The sequence below is a fragment of the Armigeres subalbatus genome, chromosome 3 (assembly GCF_024139115.2).
Source record: "Armigeres subalbatus isolate Guangzhou_Male chromosome 3, GZ_Asu_2, whole genome shotgun sequence".
Classification (NCBI taxonomy): domain Eukaryota; kingdom Metazoa; phylum Arthropoda; class Insecta; order Diptera; family Culicidae; genus Armigeres; species Armigeres subalbatus.
In genome coordinates, this window is record NC_085141.1 from 130,117,257 (window position 1) to 130,132,740 (window position 15,484).

The 15,484-nt window shown below is 39.2% G+C and overlaps 1 protein-coding gene across 7 annotated transcripts in view; it reads right to left on the bottom strand.

Annotated features, from left to right (window-relative positions):
* LOC134223623 (extracellular serine/threonine protein CG31145) overlaps positions 1-15,484 on the bottom strand; it is a 267,195-nt gene that overhangs the window by 86,129 nt on the left and 165,582 nt on the right. Inside the window, exon 1 of one of the 7 annotated variants that reach the window (XR_009982638.1) lies at positions 1,901-1,961. The exons of the other annotated variants lie outside the window; for them this stretch is intronic. The gene's annotated coding sequence lies outside the window, so the exon portion shown is untranslated. Of the gene's footprint in view, positions 1-1,900; positions 1,962-15,484 lie in introns of those variants that run through there. 7 annotated transcript variants of the gene reach the window in all.

The following is a 15,484-nucleotide window of genomic DNA, read 5'->3' on the forward strand; positions in this document are numbered from 1 at the left end:
GTATTATTGTATTACATGCAACTTATTGATATGTTATAATTATGTTATAATTTCAAGTGGGCGTAATTGAAGCTGACCTTGATATTTGAAACGGCTAATACTCATTATATTCAACATATTTTGTTCATCTGACGTTACTATCAGATAGATTGGAATCCATTCTTTCTGCTAGGCACATTGGTTGACAAAAATTGTTATAATGAAGCGCACAATCGCTGTTCCAAAAACTACGGTCAAAATTAATTACGCCCATTTGAAACAAATCCCTTGAATTCTTTTCTGGTTTAAAAGTTTAAATAGATTTATTTACTTCCTTCAATTTTATCATTCAAGCACGCGCGTTTTTTAATTTTCCAATAGTCTAATCTTATTACCTAGAACAAAGTGTAGTTACAATACTTAACTTTGATCAGTTGTATTAAATACGAGTAAATTAATCAACATAATGTTCAATCTAAGATTAAATAAAGGTTTGAAAATATTCAAGGGGGTGTTCACCGGGTATAAAATCAGTACTGTTAGATCTACTATTCAATTGCACTTTCTCTTTCCAATGGGATAAGTTTATTTAGAATCACTGTTTTAATCGTATTTTATCGCAAGTCTTCCTGTCTGTCTTCCCAAAGAACGTTTAACAATAGGCTAATCCTACCGATTCTATTCAGTATTTTAAAAGAAATCCAGTCCAGCATTAGTGTACTAGTAGTATACACGTAAATAGAATGTTTCTAGCAAGCGCGACAGTACCACATTGATGTACACCCAGGTTTTTTTTACACGATTTGGTTTTAGTCGTTTAAGACCTTCAGCGTCAATGAAACAAATAGTTAACCCAACGAAAAAATTCACAAAAAATCAAAGAAAATTCAGGGGTTATTTAAAAAGCTGTGAAAATTCAAGTTAACCGAGAAATTAATGAATTCCAACCACGTAAAAAAACCTGGGTGTATGGAGTCACCAGCCTGGTATGATCACGGTCGTGGTATTAATAGTAGTCTGGCGACCGCGATACATCACAGACCTTTTTTGTTGGTTCCGAAATAGTTACTCTGCGTCTGCGATATTAACCTCTGGGCAAGGGTTTTGAAGTGCGGCTAACTTTTAAAATTAGAAACAGGATAATTAGAATTAAAAGCAACGAAGGTATATTTAATATTTATGTATAGATCATCCACTTTTGGTTTCATAGCTGTATCAGCCACACGAAGAGATCCTCTTGAAAACATCATGTCGTAATAAGACATCTGCCTTTCAGTGGAGCGGATTGATTGCATGAATAATCATCAGCATGTCAACTTTGTTGATAATTCTCACTGTTACTCTATTCGAGAACCAAAATACTTGCCTTACTTAATATCAATGTTTTTAATACGTTAGACTATAAAGAATTATTAGGATTTGAAAATAAACCAATTTGGCCTATCATCAGACTTGAAAGAACCTAAATATGATGAACTCATAAAGGGATCAACTCCCCTCGATATGGGGATCAAGTCTCCCGCAAGTTTTGAAAATGCCAAATTTTCCATCTTTTGGGAAAATCGAATTTTTGATAACTTTCATGAAAAAATAAATTCTTCCAATGATGTTTTTGAATAACTAACTAAATTGCTCATCAAATCCATCTTAAATCGCATAATTTTAAGCATTTTACATCGAGAAACATCCGAAACAAAAAGTGGGGATCATGTGTGTCCAGTTTCCCCTACTATAAACAAATACCTACATCATCACTCAGAAAGTGTTATTTTTTAGAATCTGAGATGTTGAGTAGTTTCAAATGACACATCACATAGAATACAGAAGCTTTTACCACAAATTCAAATGGATGTGTAAATTAAATTGTGGCTCTTGGGTGTCATTTCAATCCAGATTTAAATACCTCGGCTTCGGGGCTCACCTGGGCTTGGAAGAACCAAATGTTCAGCTTCAAGCAGCTTCAGACTTTTGGGGGGGCTCACCTGGAAAGAGAGAAACAAATGTTCAGTTTTAACTTCAAAATCATTATTTCTCGCATCGTTCTTTTATTCTAATTGATTCGTATTGCTCGCTCGTTTTTTTTTTTTTTTTTTCGTACAACTACATTGTACTACTATTTCACCCAAAGATAAACTTTTATAGTAGGACCGATGGCCATTGATTTTATCTTGTTATGTTTCATGTACTGATCCAGCAGTACGTATTTCGATAGTTCTGAAACTATCATACTCAGCGAGCCATGGTGTAAGACCCTTCCAGTCAAGATGGCATTACTCACAAAACTAACTTTGAGGTCTCTACGACCAAATTTGGTTATATATGTTTTACTACACCCAAATCGGTCAGAATTGTGCTGCTAGGTGTGGGATATAACTAACTTGAACCTTGTTTTCCTTTGAACCATCTTAAGGTATACACTGAAGTCAGTTTTTACGCGAGAATACTAAGCGCGTTGAAAAGAAACGTATAAAAAACTACTTAGTTGAAAATCAATTTCTGTAAGTTTTCTTGAGTTTTCCGACTATTTAAAAAAATCGTGGAGAAAACGACTTTTTCGAGTAAAAAAAGCGCGTGGATCGCAAAAAACCACGTAAAGAACGACCCTCGTAAAAAAAAAAGCGTAAAAAGCGACCCAAGGGCATAAGGTATTATGTTTTTTATGTTCGCTTGTTTATGCTAATACGCACACCAACCCTTTTTTTTCGTTCCTTCTAGTGTTTCTTCTTGGTACAACTTCAGCTCCCGGGATAAACACAAATTCATCCACTCATGGGTACAGGGTGTGTCTGCAAATTATCCGTACAGATTTTGACAGTATGTCTCTCATTTTCTTACGCTCCTTATAAACCAAAAATAATTACTATGGGACAAATCTTTCATAGGTAGAAGGGGGACGAAAAACACAGAAAAAATGTTTACGTTATTAGTGTAGACCCCTAGGGAATTAACTTCGGATATTTTTTCGTAAATATCTTAATTAATGCTTTAGGAAATACCTCCACGATTTTCCACAAAATTTCAAGAGTAATTCCTACAGGAACACTTTTTAAAATTATTTATGGAATTCCATCCATCGGAAATTCCATTCCCACGGAAATTTCTCCAGTAATTCTTCCGGAATTTCCTTAGGAATTTCCGATTGAATTTCTAACGGAATTTTCAAAGAAGTTTCTGAAGAACTTCCTACATTCTTAAAATCCTTCGGAAATTCTTTCAGGAATACCTGCAGAAATTGTTTTATAAATACTTTCCGAAATTCTGGAATTTCTTCAGAAATTTCTCTGGGATATGATTTAAGAAATCCTTCAGAAATCTATTGGTAAAATTACGCCAGGAATTCCTTTTGACATATGTCCAGTAGGGTGGCTCAGAGTTTATTAGGCAAAGATATTAGCATTTTACTGAAGGGTTGTAGGGGTGAATTTATTTCTTTTCAAGGGTAAAAGAAACGAAATTTGCTCAAACCCCACTTCAGAGAAATGCTAATAACTTAGCCGGGCAAACTCTAATCTTCTCGCGGTTTTCTGCAGAACATTCTGTATTAATTTCTTGAAGAGCTGAATGAGTATCATAGTTCTTCATCGTAAGTTGTGCCGTCCAACTGCAATTCACTGTTTTTGAATTTTTCTGCATACATTTTTCCATATAAACTTCCAACAAGTTTAGCACCGCCCAAACATTGACCGATTTGGCTGAAATTTGGTCCAGAGCATCAGGGCACCAAATAGAACCGAATAAGAGGGCGGCCCATCAAAAAAATTGTAAAAAGTTTTTCCCATACTAATTTGAGCCACCCTAATGTCCAGGTTCTTCGAAAAACTCTTTGGAAAGGCCTTTGTAAGTTTCTCCGGAAATTCCTTAGAAACTTCCTCCGGGAAATCCTTTAAGTAATGTTCTACAAAATTCCTTCTGCAACTCCTGCAAGAATTATTTATTGTTGGAAGATTTTTTCCGGAAATTTATTAAAGAACTATTCGACCCGGCAGACGTACCTAGAACCATAGTACCAAGGCCAAACTGTGCGTTGTGAACTGCGGATACAAGATTCCATAGGAATCTTAATTTTAGTTTTTCACGAATAATTCAACTTTATTTATGATTTTCGTATGAGGAAATATCATATAAACCCGTCGGAAACGACAACCAACATACCTGCTGAAGGAATGAAGAAAATCCATTCAGCCGTTTTTGAGTTATGCGGATACGAACACAGACCATTTCATTTTTATTATATAGAGAAGAAAAAATGGAGAAGAAAGAAGATGAAAAAGGAAATTCTAAAGAAATTGTCGGATGGGTTTTCAAAGGAAATTTCAAAGGAATTTCCGGATGAATTTTCGTAGAAATGTCCGAAGAGTTCCTGAGCAAAAAACGAAAGTATTCCTGAAGAAAATTTAAATAAATCCCAAGATTTTCTTCCTAGAGTATCGGAAGAGATTTCTTAAGAAATTACTGGAAACATTTCTTTAAGAAATTCCTGACATAATCGCTGAAGTAATTTCTTGAAAAAGTTCGAAAGAATTCCTAAATAAGCTTGCTCAGGAATTCCAAAAAAAATTCTAAAGGAATTCATGAAAAAATTTCCGAAGGAATTCTAAAAAAACCCAACTTAATTCACCGAGTGGTGATACTGCCTTTCTCGCATTAAGCCAAGACACCAACCTTAAATGGCGCTTATATAGTTCGATTCTATTTTCTTAATAACTTTTAAACGCAATGGTCGATCGTTATCAAATTCAATAGTGGTCAACAAGGCTTTGTCCCCAGTCGAATGCAATTTGTTGCGAGAAAATCGGTTAAGAATTACTATATGAAAAAGTGGCTAATGTTTTTCGGTTTTCGTGTGCACACACACACACACACATACACACGGACAGACAGACATTTGTTCAGCTCGACGAGCTGAGTCGATTGGTATATAACATCATGGGTCTCCGAAGCTTCTATAAAAAGTTCGATTTTGGAGTGAAATGATAGCCTTTCGGTACAACTTTGTTGTACGAGAAAGGCAAAAAAACGGAAGGTTTTCTTTAGACCATTTCCGCAGGCAGGTATTTTTGAAGCATTTGCCATTATTTCGATCAAATTTCCAAGGGAATTCTTAAATGAATTTCCAAAGAAATTTCTAAAAGAATTCATTGAGGAAGTTTCGAAGGACTTTCTTTCTCTAAGGTTTTTCTATAGCAGCGGTTCTCAACCCCTTCAGACTCTCTTTAAAGTAGGCTTCCAAGTCTCTTGAAAGAATAATTCCGAGTCCTTTGAAGGAAAGCTTCCGAGCCTCTTGAAAGGAGCTTCTGAATCTCTTTAAAGTATACTTCTGCAGCGGTTGATAAGAGGTTTTTGGGTCTCTTGTAGAAAGGCTTTCGAGTCTCTTGAATGGCGGCTTTTGAGTCACATAAAAGGAGGCTTCCTTTTCAGGATCGCAGTAGTCGCTTGTGATGGCTGATCAAGTTTTATTTTGCTCTGTCAATTTTTTTTTCCTCAAATTGAAAAATTATTTAGCAATCCTGAATATCTGAAATATATATGTGCTTGGACATTGTGGTATAAGTGTTATAAGTTGATTGTGTGTTTCGAAGCGAATGCAAAAAATGTCTTACGAGCAAGCTTACGAGGGTTACAATGAAATTGTGTGTGTGAAGCAGTAATGTGCTCTGTCATAAGTGTCAGTAGGAGTTTCGAAAAATATAGATGGTCTGGAGAAAGAAGCTGGAAGCTGTCCTATAAGAGGAGTTAAAAAGGGAGGTAGGGTCAACAAATGACGAGTTGCGCCCCGCCATCTTTCGCTGTTATCCAAGAATATATATTTTTGCCTGATTCGGGAAAGATCTCCATTCTGGGTGGCTCTTTGATTTGGCTCTGACCTGGTTCCCGATCAGATTAATGCTGACTTCTTTTGTTGCTTGGTAGTGAACAGTAAACAGGTAAAACTGGAAGGAATACCATAAAGGAGCATGAAGGTAAGGGATAATTTGTGCCAATTTACACAATTTATGGACAACAAATAGTGCAAACAATAGAGGCTTGTTTGCAGCCGTTTGATCATTTATTCATCCACTTAGAATTCATTTGTTGATCAAAATCATTATCATATCAGGGGGGAAGGGGAAATTAATTTCTTTTTGCTCTTTTTTCGTTTCAGAGAGCGAGCAAAGGCGCTTAAACCTAGGCTATTAGCCAGGGCAAGGCTAATACCTTCGCCCCATCCGAGAAAAATCATCGGCAAGGATAATGGAGTGACATAAATTTCTTAGCAAAGTCACTCCCAACGTATTTCCACAAATTTTCTATCATTTGCTTATAATGATACTCCTAAACCACATACCCTACCCACCATCCAATTCCTTGACATCTATGAGGGCGTCGGTGAGTCGCTGGCCTCTCGTTAAGTAGATGTCATATCATCATTTCCTTCCCTTTCCTAGTAACGGAGAAGATGGGCGTGGCCGGCAATGATAGCTTTCATGTTTTATCATTTTGGACCCCCAATTGGATTTCCATTGAATCCCAAATGGAAATCCATAAGCAATTGAGGTAAGAAAGGTAAAGAATATACATGACAACTATCAGTATGCAATCTACGAAATACTCCGTTACAACGCAACGCAACGCATAAAAGGTGGCTTCCTTTTCATCTTGAAAAGCATGCTTCTTAGCCTAGAAAGTATGCTTTCAACCCTCCGAGGCATCCAAGGCTCTTGAAAGAAGGCTTCCAATTCACTTGAAATAGGCTTTCGAGCCTCTTAAAAGGAGCCTTCCAAGCTTTTTGAAAAAAAGTTTTCTGTTCTCTTGAAAGGAGGCTTCCGAGCCTCTTGAAAGTATGCTTCCGGGCCTATTGAAAGGAAGCTTTTGAGCCTCTAGAGATGATGCGGCTTCCGCGCCTCTTGAAAGGAGGCTCCGAGCCTCTTGAAAGAAGGTTTCCGAGCCTCTTGAAAGAAGGCGTCCGAGCCTCTTGAAAGGAGGCTTCCGAGCCTCTTGAAAGGAGGCTTTCGAGCCTCTTGAAAGGAGGCTTCCGAGCCTCTTGAAAGGAGGCTTCCGAGCCTCTTGAAAGGAGGCTTCCGAGCCTCTTGAAAGGAGGCTTCCGAGCGTCCTGAAAGGCGGCTGCCGGGCCTCCTGTCAGGAGGCTTCCGCGCGTCTGGCGAGGAGGGCTCGGAGCCTCTTGAAAGGAGGCTTCCGAGCCTCTTGAAAGGAGGCTTCCTGAGCCTCTTGAAAGGAGGCTTGAGGCCTCTTGAAAGGAGGCTTCCGGGCCTCTTGAAAGGAGGCTTCCAGGCCTCTTGAAAGGAGGCTTCTGAGCCTCTTGAAAGGAGGCTTCCAGGCCTCTTGAAAGGAGGCTTCTGAGGCCTCTTGAAGGAGGCTGAGCCTCTTGAAAGGAGGCTGGAGCCTCTTGAAGGAGGCTTGGAGGCCTCTTGAAAGGAGGCTTCCAGGCCTCTTGATAGGAGGCTTGAGCCTCTTGAAGGAGGCTTGAGGCCTCTTGAAAGGAGGCTTCCGGGCCTCTTGAAAGGAGGCTTCCAGGCCTCTTGAAAGGAGGCTTCTGAGCCTCTTGAAAGGAGGCTTCCAGCTCTTGAAAGGAGGCTTCCGAGCCTCTTGAAAGGAGGCTTCTGAGCCTCTTGAAAGGAGGCTTCCAGGCCTCTTGAAAGGAGGCTTCTGAGCCTCTTGAAAGGAGGCTTCTGAGCCTCTTGAAAGGAGGCTTCCAGCCTCTTGAAAGGAGGCTTCTGAGCCTCTTGAAAGGAGGCTTCCAGGCCTCTTGAAAGGAGGCTTCTGAGCCTCTTGAAAGGAGGCTTCTGAGCTCTTGAAAGGAGGCTTCCTGAGCTCTTGAAAGGAGGCTTCCAGGCCTCTTGAAAGGAGGCTTCCTGAGCCTCTTGAAAGGAGGCCTGAGCCTCTTGAAAGGAGGCTTCCGAGCCTCTTGAAAGGAGGCTTCCAGGCCTCTTGAAAGGAGGCTCTGAGCCTCTTGAAAGGAGGCTTCTGAGCCTCTTGAAGGAGGCTTCCAGGCCTCTTGAAAGGAGGCTTCCGAGCCTCTTGAAAGGTGGCTCTGAGCCTCTTGAAAGGAGGCTTCCAGCCTCTTGAAAGGAGGCTCTGAGCTCTTGAAAGGAGGCTCTGAGCCTCTTGAAGGAGGCTTCCAGGCCTCTTGAAAGGAGGCTTCCGAGCCTCTTGAAAGGAGGCTTCTGAGCCTCTTGAAAGGAGGCTTGAGCCTCTTGAAAGGAGGCTTCTGAGCCTCTTGAAAGGAGGCTTGAGCCTTGAAAGGAGGCTTCTGAGCCTCTTGAAAGGAGGCTTCTGAGCCTCTTGAAAGGAGGCTTCCAGGCCTCTTGAAGGAGGCTTCCAGGCCTCTTGAAAGGAGGCTTGAGCCTCTTGAAAGGAGGCTTCTGAGCCTCTTGAAAGGAGGCTTTGAGCCTCTTGAAAGGAGGCTTCCAGGCCTCTTGAAAGGAGGCTTCTGAGCCTCTTGAAAGGAGGCTTCCAGGCCTCTTGAAAGGAGGCTCTGAGCCTCTTGAAAGGAGGCTTCCAGCCTCTTGAAAGGAGGCTTCCTGAGCTCTTGAAAGGAGGCTTGAGCCTCTTGAAAGGAGGCTCTGAGCCTCTTGAAAGGAGGCTTCCAGGCCTCTTGAAAGGAGGCTTGAGCCTCTTGAAAGGAGGCTTCCAGGCCTCTTGAAAGGAGGCTTCCGAGGCCTCTTGAAAGGAGGCTTCTGAGCCTCTTGAAAGGAGGCTTCCAGGCCTCTTGAAAGGAGGCTTCCTGAGCTCTTGAAAGGAGGCTTCCGAGCCTCTTGAAAGGAGGCTTCCGAGCCCCTTGAAAGGAGGATTCCGAACCTCTTGAAAGGAGGCTTCCGAGCCTCTTGAAAGGAGGCTTCCGAGCCTCTTGAAAGGAGGCTTCCGAGCCTCTTGAAAGGAGGCTTCCGAGCCTCTTGAAAGGAGGCTTCCGAACCTCTTGAAAGAAGGCTTGCGAGCCTCTTGAAAGAAGGCTTCCGAGCCTCTTGAAAGTAGCCTTTTGAAAAGAACCTTCCGATCCTCTTGAAAGGAGGCTTCCGAGCTTTTTGAAAAAAAGCTTCCGAACCTCTTGAAAGGATCCATCCGAGCTTTTTGAAAGAAGGCTTCCGACTCTCTTAAAACAAGGCTTCCAGGCCTCTTGCAAGGAGGCACAGGTCTCTTGAAAGGAAGCTTCCGAAAGAAAGCTTCTGAACATCTTGAAAGGATGCATTCGTGCTGCTCTGAAGACTGCTTCTGAGAAGCGTAGAAAGATGCTTCTAAACCTCTTGCAACGAAGCACCCGAGCTTTTCTAAAAAAAAGCCTTCATGCCTCTCAAACGAAGGCTTGCAAACCTTTAGATTCTAGATTTCAGTTCAAAAGCATGTTTCTAACATATTATTCAACATTTTGTTTAGTTCAGGTAAATTACATTAGAGGTTTTTGAAATTTGATAGTTTGACATTTGTCCATTTGATCTTTTGTTCCGCAGCCCTTCATATGCTGTTCTAGTTGAGGAGAGCAGAGTTCAATTAGCTTTGATTTACTGATCACTTATGCATATTATGTACAAGACAAAGTTTTGATATAAAAAAAATCACAATTACAAAACTTTATCAATAAGATGCGATTGGAATTGTAATACGTCCGCCATTATGCATTTTTATCCGAAGTACCCCTATGACCAGCGAAGGTACCCCTTTGGGGTTCATGTACCTACTCATGAGGGATACTTTAGCGAAACTCAGAATAAATGTTTAGAATTCGTTCGTTGATTTTTTGAATAAATATATGTAAGGTACCCCGGGGCAAGTGAAAATACGGGGTAAGTGGGTACTATGGCTGCAAATTAATCGGTGAACGTTTTTAATGGTAACAATGTTCTAGAAAGATGAAGCAGAATTATCAACGAATTCGCCTGACACAAAAAAATTTGGAATCAAACCACTTTTATTTTAATTCAATGGATTTTCAACAAAATAGTCGTTCCTAAATTCATCATTGATGTGGAAAGTGAATATTTTGAGCAAATAAATAATTGTGTGACATCAAAAACGATCTAAAAGTTTTGATTAAAGCCAAAATCTGCAATTTTCACTTTCCCTTGATTTTTAACATACATGGGGCAAGTGGGACATATTTGAACAACATTTTCGATAGGGCTATTTTACCTGTTTTTAGATTGTTGTCTAGTGAAAAATAACTTCGACACTCATATGTCATATGGATCTGAATCATATGCAGTTGATATCGTTGGTTTAGTTGTTAAGAAGTAGTGTACAGTTGTTTTACCTAATGTGTATTTTACTTTCTGAAAATTATCTCCCTCATGGAAAAGAGCAATGGTTATATCTATGCGAAATTTTCCGTTTACAGTGCAAACAATCTATTTATTCTACAATAGATCAACAGGTTTTGTCTTGTATTTTGTTATTTTTAAACTTCGCATCAGATTAACAGATTTTAAGATAAATACAGTGCTTAAGACATGAATTGGCCTTTTCGTTCTATTACAAATTTACAACACCGCCTGAATAAAAACTTCCCTTTTGAGGTTCTAGTTTATGTAATAATTTGTGTTAAACAGAGAAACATTTATTCGAAAAGTGAACAAAGATTTGCTTATCTCTTCCATTTAACACATTTGGTAAGAAAGTAAGCTAATGTAAAGCCAGACAACAGACAATTAAACGGTAAATCGGCTGTTGCCTTGATTTTATATCTGCTAACATTGCAATCCCTTTCTTTTGCCAAAAACGAAAGTCTGACAAGCAATAAACCTCCATCCATAATCTGAAATACTACGACTCAGAAATTACATGAGCATTCTATCTACATTTTTCAAATTATTTTCGTTCGACAGTATAGAGCAAAATAAGGCAATCCATGAGACAGCTCTTATCAGCTGACGATTTTTGTTTACTAAATTTTTTTGACAGCTTTAGACCGGACTGACATAACAGCACAAAGGAATTTGTTATGCGCGGTTACACTCTAACTTTCACTTACTCAGAGACTGAGTAAAATTGTATTGCTATCTCTTTTTTTCTCATGGAAATTTTACTCAGTTTCCGTCAAAAGCGGGACTACTCATAGCTATGAGTTGTCCTGCTTTTGGCGGAAACTGAGTAAAATTTCCGTGAGAAGAAAAGAGAAGGCAATACAATTTTACTCAGTCACTGAGTAAGTGAAAGTTAGCGTGTAACACCAGCAGTTCGTTGCCTCCAGCCGGGTGCACCTTTTGTTATTTTCTTCGTATGTCAGTCCTGTCGCTGAATGTCATCATGGACTGCCTAATAGGTCCCACTTGCCCCGTTTGAAGGGGTAAGTGGGTCCCACAGGTAAATTTATTTAAGTCACTACCAATATTTTTGTAACTGAATAAATTGCTCACAACACGTCTACACTTCAACAACGGAAGCATATAATGATGTATCCGTGGTTAATGTCCTGAAATACCTTGTTTTCTAAGTATGCTTTGGCAATTTTGTTGAACTAGCGTTTTTTTAGGTCCCACTTGCCCCGGGGTACCTTATTCCATTTTAAAAAGAATTTATGCGAAGTAATTTCCTGAGAATTTTCAAAAAGAATCTCTGTTGAAGATTTCGAAGGAATTCTTGATGTAATGCCCAAAGAATATGCTTTTCCCAAGTATCACATTTTGAAAAAAAAAATTGGCTGTAGCAACTTGAATGTAACCGAATTTGGTCACATATAAATTGCGGTAACTAACTTGCAACATATGTGCTATTCGGGTTAAGAATTAATTCGGAAATTCTGGAGAAATTACGGGAGCCGGAGGAATGGAATTCTTAAAAAAAAAATTCTGAAGGCACTGCTAAAGGAAGGCGTTTAAGAATTCCTTAAGGAATTTCTGAAGATACTTTAGACTTACTTGCGGATAATTCTTGATGAATTTTGTAATGAATCACTGCAGAAATTTACGATGGATTAATTCTAATGACTAATATAATTTATTCCAAGATGTAACGGTACATGGAAATGAGAAAGAGAAGGTTCGAACTGATTCAACTGATTAGCCTTCACTTAAGCGCCAGGCAGTGAGTACACTGCCGCGAAGAAGCGTATCAAATCTCTTAGAAAGTATCCCGTATCTGGCCAGAAGTCCTCTCAGGGCGAGTTATTTCTCCGATCCTAAGCCCACGAACGAAATCTTAACGCACTCTGTCAGCCCAAGGAAATAGCCTTATAAAAAGTCACAACACATAGGGTGGGCAGGCTACCCTTTGGGATTCCCTACCCAGAGCCCATACTACGGACGAAATAAACCAGATTTCTAAAAAAGAATTAAATTTCCTCCAACACCCAACTATCTACAACTGCAACGGAATTACAAAGAAGATTATTGTAAGGTACTATTCTGATTTATTCGAGCTATTTACCGTTTTTATCGGTTCACGTGAACTATTTTGCTCTTAGAGGCAACATTTTTTGATTTTTTTTTCTTGGCCTTAATTTCAGATTAAAAACAAGGTTTTGTTTCACTATTTTCCAGATTTTTGAAAACTTCAAATGTTCCAGAAGCAATCTCTTCTATAATTCCTTTAGAAATTCATTCAGAAATCTTTTCAAAAATATATTTAGGATGATCGTCGAAAATTCCTTCAAGAATTTATTAGAAAATTTCTCCTGAAATTCATTTAGAAATTTCTCCAGGAATTTTTTCTAAATTTTCTCCAGAATGTTCTCCACAAATTCTTTCGGGAACTTATCCAGAAATAATTTTTGAAACTCCCCCAGTAGTTTCTTTGAGCATTTCTTTAGGGATTCTCTCAGAAAACCCGTTTTAAGGCAATTGTAAGCTCAGAATTTTTTTTTCGGAAATTCCTTCCGATTTTTTCTTGAAAATTCGTTCGAAAAATCCTATAGGAATTCCCTTGTAAATTCCGTTGGAATTTGTTTGGAATTCAAACGGAAACTTTTAAGAATACCTACGGAAATTGCTTCAGGAAAACCTTTTGAAATTCATTCAGAAGCATTCCTTTTAGAAATTCCTGCGAAAATTGAATTATGAATTCTTTCAATAGTTCTTTAAAGAATTTCTTCAGCAATTATTTCAGGATTTTATCAAAAAATTCTTCCAGTAATTCTTTAAGAAATACCTTCTGAAACTCTAGAAAGAAATTCTTTGAGGAATTCTTTCGAGAATTACTTCAGGAAAGGGAATACTTGCGTCCCAGCTTAACTCCGCCAGTGATTGTAAAAATAGGAGGGAATCAGCTTTTTCTCAGAACAGTTTTGGCGTAAGCAATTAAATTTCTAGGAAAATATTAGATTTAGTGGGTCGCGTGCCCCATCATGCCTCAGCTTAACTCCGCCAGTGGGAATACCTGCACCACTTTGAACGGACAAAGCAACATATCTCACACAGCCAGAATGCATGCGCAATAGGAACACCTTCTACGTACAAAAGTGATGATCAGGGATTCGGAGCAAGTTTTTTTTTTAACTATTCCATGTAATGTAATGTGCGTAACAGTGAACTCTGTTTGACAGAGTTTGGAATTCTATCCTAGTTTGTTTGTAGTTCTACATGATGTCAACAAATCTGTCTAGTGATGAACTTTGTCAAACTTAAAAATCACTCTAATAAAGTCCAAAAAAAAAAAAAAAAACAAATCTGTCTGAACTATTGGAGTCGAGCATTGTTATGTGATGTGGGGTTGTTTGGGATAACGACATGATAAATCATTTTCACTGCGAAACGGTAATAATTATTAAACATTTTTAACTGAGTGGCTTCTATATTTATACATTCGTAAATCATATTCATGCGCTGTGCCTATTGACCGAGCTGTCCATGAGCTCAAGAAAAAGAATCCATCCCAAAAATCGCCTTAATAGATCGGGAATTAACTTATTCACCTTAGCCAACGTTCTGTATTTGCGCATCCTACTGCATGTCGTTTCGTATACAGTATACGATTTCATTTGCTTATCGCATAATACCCAGACCCACATCGTCTGTAACCAGAACCATAAAAGTTCATTTGCTGACTGTGCCTTATTTGAAGGCAGTATAGTTCTATGGACCCATCTCGTATTCAACTGACACATCCTAATGCATTCTGAAAGAATAACAAGAAGCTGATCTTTGCATTCTTCGCCATATCCTCTTGATATTCACAAATCTTCCACAACAATCATCTCTGTTTGAAGGCAGTCAAAGATGCCCCCTGCATGCAAGTGCCACGGAACATGCTGACATATGCAAACTATCGAGTTCACCGATTCGAATTTAAAATGTCCAAAATCAAAGCAGTGACACTTTGTCACTCCGATTCGGGGTCATCCCCGCTCGGATTGATGGACTTCTGGCCGGGACAGTGATTTATCTTTTATTTAGCTTCGTTCGTTTGAGTTTCGCCGGGTGTTGTTTGGCTAACTACCGCCGCATACGCCCCAATGCCGGGTTGAGCAAGAACCGTGAACAAGCGAACCCGACTCGACCGATCGGAACGAGCTATGCAACAATTGAATTTCATGTCCAATCTGATTCAATCCAGCGCAACTGACAGGTTTTCTGATGGGATGTGGTCTATCCGGCGCTACCGTCACCGATACTGGCTGGTGTATATTTTATTTTATCCAACGAAACTACATGGTCTGGAGAACAATCTGCATTTTTATTATTACTGAAATTTGATTTAGTTTCGAACTTGGACGCATGACTGGTATTGGGTGCACCAGAAAATGAAATGCGCATATTTTATTAGTTAAATATTCAGATATGTCAAACGATAGGAATTCCACGAAATTTGTTCTGTTTCTGTATTCACAGTCTAGTGCGATGCATGCAGCCGTTTAGCTCAGCGATTTTTAACCGACGAATATTTGTTTTTCCATAAAGACCCGTAGGCGAGTGTCATCCGCTTCCAAATATGCTCGCAAACAATGTGAGGACCTAATAAAAATGTTGCACGTCAGCAAAAGCACTGTCATAAAGGTTGACACTTTACACTCGCATAACAGACAGACATAACTCAGCCGGATTCCTGCTGTAGCTCTATAGATACGTATCCATCTGCCGGCGACGCGTAAACAAGTGATGACAGCAATACAATAGAATTAAATCGCATTCTGTCTACTGATGATGGAGGAAACTCTCCCGTGAACGTCAATCACATATCACACATGACACGGGTATACAAAGGAAAACCTTAGCAACTAGCTTGGTGCGAAGTGGCCGGTCGCCAGAAAAAAGCCACACAAAACGAGACGGTTTGTTCAACCGTGTCTGTGAGACGAGTTGGCAATATTTGATTTAATTCTATAATTTTATTTGAATTATGGTCGGTACAATTGTAATAGTCTTAACTAAAAAGAAATCATTTACATTCATTTTTTTTCAGTTTGACAGACAGTTTGTGTTAAAATTTGCTTCTAATTTCTGCGTTTATAGTGGCTGTGAAAGTATTAACGAAATTAGAAAACTAGAACCAAGACATCTTGGAAGTAAAAATGGCATCACATTTAGTCACAAAAGTTTGACCTTCTTAGCTTGTAATTCAATTATACTTTTCAAAAAAAAAA